The sequence below is a fragment of the Stegodyphus dumicola genome, chromosome 5 (assembly GCF_044657685.1).
Source record: "Stegodyphus dumicola isolate Sdum_Otavi_A_Nest chromosome 5, ASM4465768v1".
NCBI classification, from domain to species: domain Eukaryota; kingdom Metazoa; phylum Arthropoda; class Arachnida; order Araneae; family Eresidae; genus Stegodyphus; species Stegodyphus dumicola.
In genome coordinates this window covers 72,892,387-72,905,447 of record NC_140772.1, presented here as the reverse complement: position 1 = coordinate 72,905,447, position 13,061 = coordinate 72,892,387, and positions in this window count along the sequence as shown.

The following is a 13,061-nucleotide window of genomic DNA, read 5'->3' as shown; positions in this document are numbered from 1 at the left end:
ATACGATGAATGTACAGCTAATTTATATGAAAATGACATACACAGAGCGTCTTACAAATTATTGACTAAACGCATTGAAAAATGGAGACCTGAAAGATATAATTTCATCATTTCCTTTCCATCATTTTTTTCCTAATGCATGTATTAGTCTACTCATACAGCTACTGAATGTCAATGATAGGCGGTCAATGGTAGGAACTTTTGTTTTATTCCCTCGTTACGTTTATCTAAATAATATTGGAAATGCTCTCCAAATGGCGTAGTTTATAACGAAACTTCTCTTTTGAGGACAGAAAGCAGGTGCAAAATCTGGTACATAAAGAAGGTCACTAACATCAGTCGTACATTTCTCAGAAATAATATGGTAAATGATAGTTATATTGTGCTAAAAGTGCTATTCCTCTTCACTCTAAAGCCTCGAGCTCATAATAATAGATAACCAAGACATAAAATCAAACAAAATATTTAGTTAAAATTTCATTCCACATGCACACGAAATCTTAAAGAAAGCTAGTAATATGTGCAAATAATCACTACCGAAAACTAACGTTTTGTAGTCCACTCGTTCTGATTGGCTGAATAAAAGTTCAACCCTAAAATTTAGTAAATGCATTATGCGTGTAAAGTGTTTTTAGTTTAATTTCGTTTTTCAAATAGGAAAGACAGAGAGAGCCTGTTGAAGTTGGCAGGAATAAGAGCATGTTACGTTGATTCATCGGGAATTCCGGAATACTAGGTAATGATTATGAAAAAGCAGGGAAGCAGCGAGAGGACAAAACTCACCTATCAGAATCTTATCGTATTTTGTCGTCCATCAAATTACTACGTCTACAATTTGTACATCCACCTATTCCGATGTTGAAAGTACAGATATATTGTCTGCGCTGAATTATGGTAGTATACTTGAATGCTTAGACTGCTAAATCTTTTTAACGTACATACATTTGAGCTTTCAAGATACTCTGCAAAAGCGATTTAACATATGCGTTCTCTCACAGTTAAAGTAGATTTACTCTCATTTAGAATGTAGTGTTTAAGTTCAAAAGTTTATTTACATGTGCTGTTACTTACGCTTTTTCATATTTTGACATATACGGTATAAATGCAAAATTAAAAAAAAAAAAAAAAAAAAAAACTGAAATGTTTCAGATTTTAAATTACGTCCAAAGGGGCGTTTTTTAACATTTTGTGTGTTACCTTTCTTTATTAAATATCATGTTCCTCGCACTTAAACCATAAGATCCAGTGCAACAGCAATATCGCAAAATAGTTTTAAAACGAGCATATCTTTAGAATTTCCGATACAGAGACTCACGCGCTGGAGATAAAAATGTTTTTTCTGCACAACGTTGCCATTGCTCGCTTTGAAATCCTTGAGTTTGTTAATCAAAAATTCGTCAAAGTTTTAAAATATAGGAAATCGATCATAAAACAAATTTCAAATTTCAAATTTGGTCTTCCACATGCTCATATTCGTTGGAGGATTACGTTATTCAAAATTCGATGACTCTATGTACCGTTATTTTATGACAATGTGAGAAATATACATACATTTACGCAGATTTTCATTATTTAATTTCTTCAAATATAATGCAGGACTCTAACATTTTATGGCAACAGTTTGAAAAGTGAACCGACATTTATCCGTCCGACGCAAAATGCCAAAACGAAACTGTCCATCGGGATTCAAATCCCTTTGAACTAAAAAAAAAAAAAAAAAAAAAAAATCAGAAGAACAATTACCTAAAGAATTAAATTAATTACATTAAAAGAATTTAAAATAAATTAACATCTCTCCAAATGCCAATGCTAACAGCAATAGCACGAATGAAAGTTATTCTTTAAGTTCCGAACTTAATTCATCCCTCGGTACGCAATGATTGTGTCTTTGCGATTACTTTTCATACAGATACTCCAAAAGGCCGCCAACGGCGTAGCAGTAAAATCGTTGAATACTAATAGTTTAAAGCGGGTTCAAATCCTGGCGAAGAGATTGCCTGCGTACCAGTTTTCGCGAATTTTTGCTGCCCATGTTTAATGTGAATATGAGCCAATTTCAGTTTGCTTTTCATGATGGTTTGCCTTGACTACGAGTCCTCGCTCGAGTTGTGTTTGGTTTGGCTTGTTTAGATTATTAAGCATGCGAAGGCGATCTGCCTAAGGGGAGGTATGCTTTCGTAACAGGTTTTCTAAAGGAAACAATCTCGTACTACATAGAGTTAAAACCATAAAAACGCCCATACAATCACCCTGTTCACGTAGGTTTGAATGCAAGTCAAACTACCAGTATGTTAAGAAATAGCCCTCGTATAGTTAGCCATAAGCTAAATAAAATAATTAAACATTCTTTAAATCGCTTCACATTACTGAAATGGCAATAACTTCATATTATACTATGCTACCATTTTTCTTCTAATATGAAATTTTCAGCTTTTCCTTTATCGGACAGCCCACCAGCGGCTGAGCGGAGTCTAACGGAATAACTGGTGATTCTGTCCGGGGTTCGAATCCCGGCAAACGGGCTGGCTGCGAGGATGTTTTCTTAGTTTTCCATATGCGTAACATGTATTCAAGCCAATTTCCGTTAGGCAGTTCTACAACGAAGGCATCCTTCACCTTAGGTAAATAACCCTCGAGTACCTTGCCATAATCAATTAAACCATTATCCATAACATGCTTCAAATATTCTTTTTTTGAAAAGTGCATGCGCCAAAGTTGGCCCCCGTTGAATGAAATATGTTGTTTATTTTTTCTTTGTTTTTTATAACAATGTTCTTGTTTTCAGAATCTGAATTATCAATAAAATATTTTTAATAACATGCAATTCTATTTTGCTTTTTGTTTAATGAAAAATTAATTTAAGCGACAAATTTGCGTTTAGAAAAATTTTCGATTGTCGAAACGAGTTGCTATCAAAAGCCCATCGTCTCGTTGCAGCATATATTTATTTAAAGAAAACTGCTTGGTGCGTGTGCTTTTATAATTGAAAAGATCCAGAGAATTTTCAACAGGGAAATAAAGTTATTAATTTTATTGAAGTTTGTGAATTCTTTGTGTTTTGAGGTAAATGTCAAACCATCAGATATGTGATAACCTTAAAATAAGGGTATATATAATCAGGATTTTGCGGCCAGACATTCCCAGCGAAATATATTTCAAAAATTTATCTATGTAGAATTAATGCATATTCCGTTTAGTATTTGAATTTATCAGTGTTATTACACATCAGTTTATCAGTGTAAGTTATATCGAGATTTAGTCGTGTTCGATATAAGAATTTTCTTTTGTTTATATAAATCTGATTCGTTTAATAATATTATATTTATTAAATACTATTTATTAGGTTTCCAAATCTGCCAAACCCAATCAATGGCCTCCTGGCTAAGATTTCTGCTTACCGCTAGCTAGGCCCACCAGCGGCCGAGCGGTAACGTCGCTGAACACTGGTAGTTCGGTCTGAGGTTCGAATCCCGCGAACGGGCTGGCTGCATAGGTGTTTTCGTGGTTTTCTCCAAGAGTAACGTGTATACGAGCCAGTTTTCCTTAAAAAGTCCTCCACGAAGGCATCCATCCCTTAACCCATTAACCGGCAAAACTACAAGGAATGTTTCTTTTCTCATGAAAATAATAACAAATATTAAATTAAGCATTTATAACATAAATTTACATTGAAAATAAAAAAGAAGCTCTTACCTGTGGAAAACGCGAGTGTTGCGTTCGCGCAACGTGAGCGGAATAAAACTACGGATGTTTAGTGAGTAGGATTGTACTCGTGCGATGTTTCTTTTGAGTGGAGCGCAGGATTACTTTTCAGCTGTATAAGGTTTTATAAATCTACAAATCACTTTACTTATAATTAATTTAATATTAAAATATACATTGTATTTCTTTTACAAATACAGATTATTTCAATTGAAAAATTCAAGCATGAAAAGCTTGATTACAATCATGATGTAAAGCTACATTACATACATTGCATCTATAAACAGTCTGGCTATGGTACTCTTTACAACAAAGTCTTTTGTTATCAACGGACTTTACGATAAAATGTGTACCATCTCCATGCAATGGTTTTTGAATGCTGAATTTACTAGGTCTTCCTGTTGCTGATCTATTTCTGGCTAATTCTACACTCTCAATAGGAGTTTTCAAAAGGAATAATGCATTCTCGCGTCTGAAATCTAAGAGACTTTATATTTCCAGTAGTAAAAAGTGGTGATATTTAGTAAGTTTAGATAAGGTCTCACCTCATATAATTTATCAGTATTGTCAATTTGACTATTGTCAAATGCAAATTCTTTTTCATATTCCTGTACTGCAAACGTGATATCGATTCTCGTACAACAGGAACAGAAATGTCCTTATCAAAAGACCAATACATTTTTTCTTGAGGTAAAGAATAATATCCTGTAAGCAATAATATTCCAATAAATCTTCTCATATAGGCTTCAGATGTAATAATTTTTTTTTTTTTTTTTTTTTTTTTTTTAGTCCAAAGGGATTTGAGTCCCGAAGGACTATTACTTTCGTTTTTGCATTTTGCGTCGGACTCCTATAAATGTCGATTCACTTTTCAAACTGTTGCCACAAAATGTTAGATTCCTGCATTATATTTGAAGAAATTAAATAATGAAAAATCGACTTAACTGTATGTATATTTCTCCCATTGGGATAAAACAACGGTATCTAGAGCCATCCAATTTTGAATGACGTAATCCTACTGCGACTATGAGAATCTGAAATCCCAAATTTGAAATTTGTTTTATTATCGATTTCATATTTTGTAACACTTTAACGAATTTTTGAGTAACAAACTCAACGATTTAAAAGCGAGCAATGGCAACACTCTACGGGGGGAAAAAAACCTTTTTGTCTCCAGCGCGTTGAACTGTGTATCGGAAATTCTAAAGATACGCTCATTTTAAAATTATTTTGCGACCTTGCTATTGAACTAAATTTTATGGTTTAAGTGCAAAGAACATGATATTTAATAAATAAAGGTAACACACAAAATGTTAAAGAAACGCTCCTTTGGACGTAATTTAAAATCTGAACCATTTCAGATTTGTTTTATTTTTATTTATTTTTTTTGCTGAGCGTATATATTTGTCTGTTCAACGAGAAGAGAGTAAATGTCTAAATCAAAACGAAAATCGAAAAATCTGTGCACTAGTTTTACCTTGTATTTTGTCTTTTATAATTTCTCTTCTATCTCTTCATGTTCTTCCTGAGACAGTTCCTTTTTTTATCCACTTCAAGATTTCAATCTCCTGCTTTTAAAACTTTTTAGTATGACTGTAACTGCTTTAGAAGGCTGAAACTTACTTCTTACGTGAATTTCAACTTCCCCAGCAGTATCATTTGGTAAAATATCATTATCATTATTTAAAACAGCCATTCCTTTCTTTTTCGTCACTAGTTTCTGCAATTTCTGGGGGAACAACGACACTATCAGTTTCATTCTGGTCAATATTAACATTATCATCATCTGTTTCTTCATCAAAAAATCTTTGAAGGGCTTCTTCTAATGTAAGATACCTCGTTCTAGGCATTTTTAAGCAACCAGAACATCGAAAGGAATGAGTGAAAAAGGAGATTGACTACCCGTTTCCTGCTGACGTTACGTCAGCGCATCACCTGTATTCACTTGCTTCCCAACACAAATATAAACATCTGACTGATGTAATGTTGTGATAAACGGTGACCTTGACTAAAAATAGATCACTCATAAAGACGGCGATTCTTTCGTTCAAAATTTTCAGCAAAAATACCCGGTCGAAAATTTTGCTTAAAGTATGAGATTAATTATTATAAACAAAATTATTGTTGAAGACAAATATTTTTTACAGAAATAATCTTCATAATATTCCCTATACAAAATCATCTTCTGGTATAAAATATCTTAGGTAGTTATAGTTATATACGCATTTATTTTGATTGTTGCGTCAACGCAACACCAGCGGCTAATGGCTTAAGGCAGATAGATAGCTTTCGAGTGCTTTCTCGTAACCTAATAAACCAAACCAAACCTGATTACCGCTAGTTCGATTCATATTCGAACCCAAACAAATGAACTGGTTGCATGGTTGGGTTTTGCGATTTCAACCTATATGTAACATGAACATGAGTACGTTTTACATAGAAAATCGTCCATGGAGACATACATTTCCTTTCAGCTGATAGATCTCATTTCCTATGCCATACTCAAATAAACTAAAAATTTTTCAAAAAGACTAACAGATGCATATAACAAAATAAAATTAAGTGAATGCATATAACAAAATTGAAGTAAATGTATATAACGAAAAAAAAAAAAAAAAAAAAAAAAGAGTTAAAAACAAATTTTTAATCATTTTTTAATACAGTAGTTCTTAAATTGCGTTATTTTCAAATTTTATTTCATTTTTATGTACGTACTAATATACAGTTTATATGTGCGAAAGTGTGCTTGTTCAGCATATCCATATATATTAATTAAATAAATCCGATTTCAAAATGCATGCACTAACGCGCTATTCTCGTAACTTGAAAAACACTACACGTAAAGTATTGTCTGAGAAAAATATTTATAAAGAAAATTAGATTTCGTCTCCTTACTTGGTGCTGTGTAAAACAATTTAAATAAGCTTATTAATTTTTTCTTCTTTATTAAAATCAAAATAGTTTCTTTTTCATCTACATATGAAAAATACCAAAATCTTACTGCCAGACTGGAAATTCTTAAAAGTATAAAACTCGTTTTTTTCGAACAAAAGTTTCTGGGAAATTTCTCTAGGTCAGCAGGTAGTAACAGGACCACTGAATGCTTTGTTTGAAAAATCTGATGAAGTGGATGATTTCCCCCCCCCCAAAAGTTTTCTTAACAAAGCAGATGCGATCCAAATGGCTTCTGAGAAGCGTTCGTATTTGAATAGCTAGAAGCTTGAGTTGGAAGACTTATTGTTCCCGAAGCAATCAGTCAGACAGCAATAAAATTTGTTATAGATATTTCTCTCTCTGTGTTCTTGAAATCCTGGAATGGGTAAAAGATTATTTTGTTTTACATATATAAGGAAACTGCATGTAAAGCAAAATAATTCTAGGCACCCATTGTATGTTAATCATTGTACGTCCCCTCAGCTCTTCGGTTGGATATTAAGAAAAGAAATTCTTATACTGCTTTTGTATTACTTGTATAGTGAAAGATTTGAAAAAATTAGCTTCATATGAAAAGTTTTTCTCTGATGAACGAATACAGGTGAATGTTTCTGTCTTCTGTATATCCATAAAACAACTTGAAATAGTATTGTACTCTTTTGTGTTGTATTACATTACTTCGTGGAATTAATACTAAAAATACTGTTGATAAAATTTGTGATATAATTAATAATGAAAATACTGTTTAAGCTAAAAACCAATTTGATTCTTTTTTTTCATTATAGTGTAACATGAGCCAAACAGTTTTCATTAGAAATATACAATTATGCTAACTGAACACATCAGATAAAATATTTTATCGTCATCATGTGCTATGATAAAAGGTTTTTACGCTTAAGATTTTGGATTATGATAAAGCAGACAGGACCTATTTGTCTAAGGGAAAGGAAGTCTTTGTGGTAGACCTTTTTGAGGGAAACAAACTGTTAATTCACAATTGCACTTATGAAAACCTCCTAAACCTCCCATGCAGCCGCTAGAATTTACCGGTGCTCAGCTATCTTACTGCTTGGTGACTAGTTGGCTTTCTGAACTTACGCAATATCTATCTGAATTTGGATATTTGCATAAAAAATGAGCTAAATAAAATGGCATATTGTAAATAGTACATTTTACTGAAAACAAACTTTCTTTGAAGAAGGAAAATTAATTGTAAGGAATAAGATGGATGCATTTAATTAAACGGCGGCCAATAACAGCACTGATCATATGTTTTTGTATGGGAAATCATTTTGTTCGTGTTATCGTATAACGGAAAATATGCACAGATTATATTTTACAGTTTTTAAGAAGTCACGGGTTATCTGTGTTAAGAGAACACCTTCATGGGTAATAAATAAAGTTGGCTTAAATTCATCTTACGCATTGGAAAAATCATAAAGACACGAAGCAGCTAAACTGTTCGGTTGCTAACCACAAACTACCAACATCCAGAAATCTTATTTACTCAACTATAATGAATTTAAATTATTGTTTGTATATTATTAGTAGTATTAAAATAACGAAAATATTTATTCTAATAAAAATTTTTGTTTAAATATCATCCCTAGTAAGGTATTTCCTTTGGTTGGAGATTTCATGTCAATAATTAATGCTATGTTCAAACAAGACATGTATTTAGAGCATAATGCTTCAAAAATGTATGCTGGGATACCTAGAAAAAAAAATATTGCCGGAAAATATATCTCCAAAAAATATTTAATTACTCATATTCTTATGAATAATAACTGTTATAATTATTAAATGCAATGCTTATTTTTAGTTTGCAAAATGTACAGCAACGCTCCTTCTTTACAAAAATACGATACTGAATAAATTATATTGTAAGCTAATGAGTAACAACATTGCTTTGTTTAATTGAGATACACGCCGAACAAATATTAGTTTGGAAGTCAAACAACAAAAATCAGGGTTATATTTTCAAATTTTCACAATCTAATTTTCATTATATCTTATCTCGTTCATTTGCGCTTTCGCAGCTGAGGATGATGGTTCGGTAAAACCATTGAAACTAGTCCTGTGGAAATTTGAAAATATAAAGCTGATTTTTGTTGTCTGACTTCCAAATTAATTGTTTTGTTTGTTATTAATATGTCTCATCTTCCCTATTTCAGATAAAGCTTACTAGTGTTTCTTGGATAGGAAAGCAAGAATTTTTAAATTGAGTCAATAAATTTATGATACACTGAAAACAGTTTCAGGTTATTATTCCCTTTCTGAATATCTTGAATGTATATAAAAAAGTAAAATGCAAATTTAATATTAATATTATCACCCTTAAATGACACCCAAATGTTTCATTTATTACTCTTAAAACTACATAATAATTAGGGCAAAAAGAAATTACTTAAAATAATTATTATTGCATGCAGTTGAAGAATATAGGAAAATGTTGAAAGCTTTAAAGATTTTTAATTAATGACAAAAATACAGACAGAAAATCGGAAATAATACAAAATGTTTCAGCAATATCTCAGAAGGAATGAAAGAGATATTTGTTAGAATAGAATTTAGTGATATCAGTTTAATCTGTCTGCATTGAAATTCAGGTGATAACAGTGACATGCAGATTTAGGTTACTTAGGTTAAAAATGCGTAATAATTAAAAATTTAACCGGGTAAATTTTAAAAGCAATTTATTTGAAAATAAGATTGTTTTAGGGAAGTAAACTTTTAAGTTTCGCAGCTGTACCCTGCGGCATTGAGATGGTCATCACGGAGATTCTAGTCTTTTGCAAGTCTCTTGACAGCTGAGATCTACGAGACGATATCTAGTAATCAATCTCACTTTGCAGAATCACTGAAGTAAAATTCTGGGAGGGATGGGAAATAACAAAAGAACTGCCTGACAATTTTCAGAGGTTTAGGGTTATTTTCGCGACATCTTACGGGAAGTTTGGTCCAAAACTAGCGACAGTTTTAAAGGGATTCGCAGAAAATCGCTCGACAGGCTAAGGGTTAATTGAATATCATGTTCTTCGCAGGTAAACCACATACATTTGAAAACAGCATATCTTTAGAATTTCTGCACTGGAGATAAAACTGTTATTTTCCGTACAGTGAACTCGTTGAGTTTGTTAATAGAAAATTCGGTAAAGTTTTACAAAATATGAAATAGATTAAATCAAATTTGAAATTCAGCCGTCCAGATGCCCATGTTCGGGTGGAGGATTACATTATTCAAAATTTGATGGCTCTAGATACTGTCGTTTTTTTCACATTGCGAGAAACATACATGTATTCATGCAGATTCTTCATTATTTAATTTCTTTACACATAATACAGGGCGATATTTGGTAACAACAATTTGCAAGGAGACACGGACATTTATAGTAAAACAGCGCAAAATGCCGCTTCGAAACTAACAGCCTTTCTAGGCTACCGCCGCTTTGGACTAATAAATTAAATTAACAGTAAATAAAATAATCTTATGCAGAACTAAATTAAAAAAAATAATCACTATAAAATACAAGCAAAATTAATTATTACGGTTAAATACAATTTTAATATTAGAATTAAATGTATAAAAAATTTTAAGGAGTCAACAGTGTTTATTGCTATGATGTATTATGAAATATAATTGAAATAAAATTCCTTTATAGAAATTGTGCTATAATACACATCTATAATTTTAAAAAAGCAGCACCATTTAGAATTTTAAACAAAACTTTCAAAAATTCATTTTTAAATATTTTAGTATTTTTTACTTATTTACACCAATAAAAAGCATAAAAATTGCAAGAGAAAATTTCTTGTTTGAAGTTCAGATTTAAAATATGATTTTCTAAAAGAAGCAGTTACAAATTTCCTTACAGCATAGGAAAAGCTAAAGAAATATCCAGCCGTGAAAGCATGCAATAGCTTTATAATTATTTGGAGCATTAATTATGCTTGATAAATATGCTAAATTTTTAAAAATCAATCTCAATTTCAAAAATAAAAATATGTAGAAATTCTAATTTGTGAAATGAGGTGATACAACCAGCTTTTTCTTGACAATTATACACACTGCAATAGGCAGCCAATGTTAAATTTCTACATAGGAAGCAAGTGGTTTTCGACACATGATTTAAAGAGTGAATACTGGCAGGTAGAGATACACCCTGATGACCAACAAAAGACGGCTTTTACTACTGGATAAGGATTTTGGCAGTTCAAGCTGATGCCCTTTGGAACGTGAAATGTGCTCGCAACATTCGAACTCCTGTTGGAGAACATCCTATGAAGCCTGTTTGATATACCTGGAAGACATCATTGAAAGAGTTTTGAAGAACATCTAGAAAATCCTAGAAATGTGCTTCAGAAACTGAAAGAAGCCAATCTCAAGTTGAGTCGCGCTAAATGTAAACTATTCAGACAGGAAGTGACTTACCTCGGACATGTAATCTCTACGGAAGGCGTTTTGACAGATCCAGTAAAAGTGTCAGCTGTTAAAGACCGGAGACTCCCCAAAAATGTCCATCAGCTGAGAAATTTCCTGGGCCTTTTTTTTTTTTTTATTTAAAGAACTTCTTGGCATCAACAAAACCAAAAACCCCACCTTTACATCCCCAATCAGATGGCATGGTAGAGAGGTTTAATCGAACCATCCTTAATAACCTCTCCCTGATGGTTTCCAGAAACCAACAGGCCTGGAACTAGAAGTTACCACTGTTCTTATAGCCTATCGCAGTGCTGTCTACGAGACTAATAGCTATTCCCCAAATCAGATGCTTTTTGGCCATGACCTTCGTCTGCCTTGTTTAGTCGCTCTCAGGATGTGTCTTCTCTGCCATGATCTTGAGGCATAGTTTTGCATGACAGTCAGTTTGGTCATAGTTTTGCATGACAGTCAGTTTGAGGCATAGTTTTGCATGATAGTCAGTCAGTTTGGTGACAGAGAAGATGAAGACTTGATATGACACAAGAGCTACAGGACATCTATTCAATTAAGATGACAAGATCTGCTGGAATACGATTCAGTGGAAAATACTTTTTCCTAATCTGGTCACCTTAGAATGGTACTTACACAATCCTAAACTGGCTGAATGATGCCATTGTTCGGATCCATACGTCACCGAATTCCAAGCCGAAAGTTGTTCATTACAACAGGTTAGCACCTTACTATGGTCAAAGTACGTAGTCCCCATAGTGTATATAATGTAAATAGTATATGACCATGATCATATTTGTACACTCATTTATTGATTTAGTATCCGATTTCCTTTACATTATTTACCAAAATTACTGTTTAAATATTACACTGATCTTCTTAGTTGTAAGTATGGCTTACAACTAAGAAGTCCAGGGAATATATTGCCTAGGACTTGCAGTCCTTGCGAGGGGATTATGTATTTCGTACATGATTTTTAAGTGATAAGTGAAATTGTAATACTTTTCTATGTAATGTAGCATGAAAAATCTAGAGAGATAAACTACGCTGGGACATGTAAGAATACAGGGGCAAGTGTATTTAACATTGAGTAAATTATCTTGGTAGTTTGGAAAATATCGACAAAGCTAGCAACGGCTTTGGCTACTAAGTTTGTTGCTAAACTTGCCAACTTGTGTGTGATATGATCCATGTATCACCATAATATGTACTGTAATTGAATGTATAAAATCTATCAGTATACTAGCTGTAACCGTAATTTGACCGCATATCGCCTTCTAGTAATTTCAAGAAGCGGAAAAGTAGTCTCGGTGGTCTGGTGGAAACTATATAAAGCCATACAGAGCAACTCTCAGTAGTAGTTGTTGTTAGCTCAACGTAAGATCCAAGTACTACCTCCGGCTTAGCTTCGCCCTTTAGCTGCGCTTTGAATTGCTTTGTGTTGAACGTTCTTAGTAGTTTGAAGTGCCACTACTAATTCTGCTCTGTGATACTGTGAAGCAAGTGTACCAGTATTTTTGTGGAAAGTTCCAGTATTTTGATAAAATAAATTATATCAACCTATCATCAGACCTGTGTGCATTCAGTCTATCGTGAACATTACATCTCATATCCAGAGATGAGACAGACATTCTGTAAGTTGCATATACATGGTGAATTAAAGCGCAAAGATCATAAATCTGAATTAAAAAAATACTTCTTATTATAAAGTATATTTTAAATTCTCTAAAGATATATGTAGTCCTCAGAAGTAAATATAAAGCTACATGTGAGTATCTGAGTAATGTACAAAAAATTTACTTATGATACTGTAAAAATGTCAACACACGTTTCAATGTATATTGCATCTCTTTCCTTTACATCCATCATTACATTTAAATCTCTCTTAAAAAAATCATGTAAGAATCACAAATGTTTTTTTCATTAGAAAAATTCATAAAGAACAAAATTAATAATATTTTAATGAACATATTTTAGAGAACTTGAGTTCTCT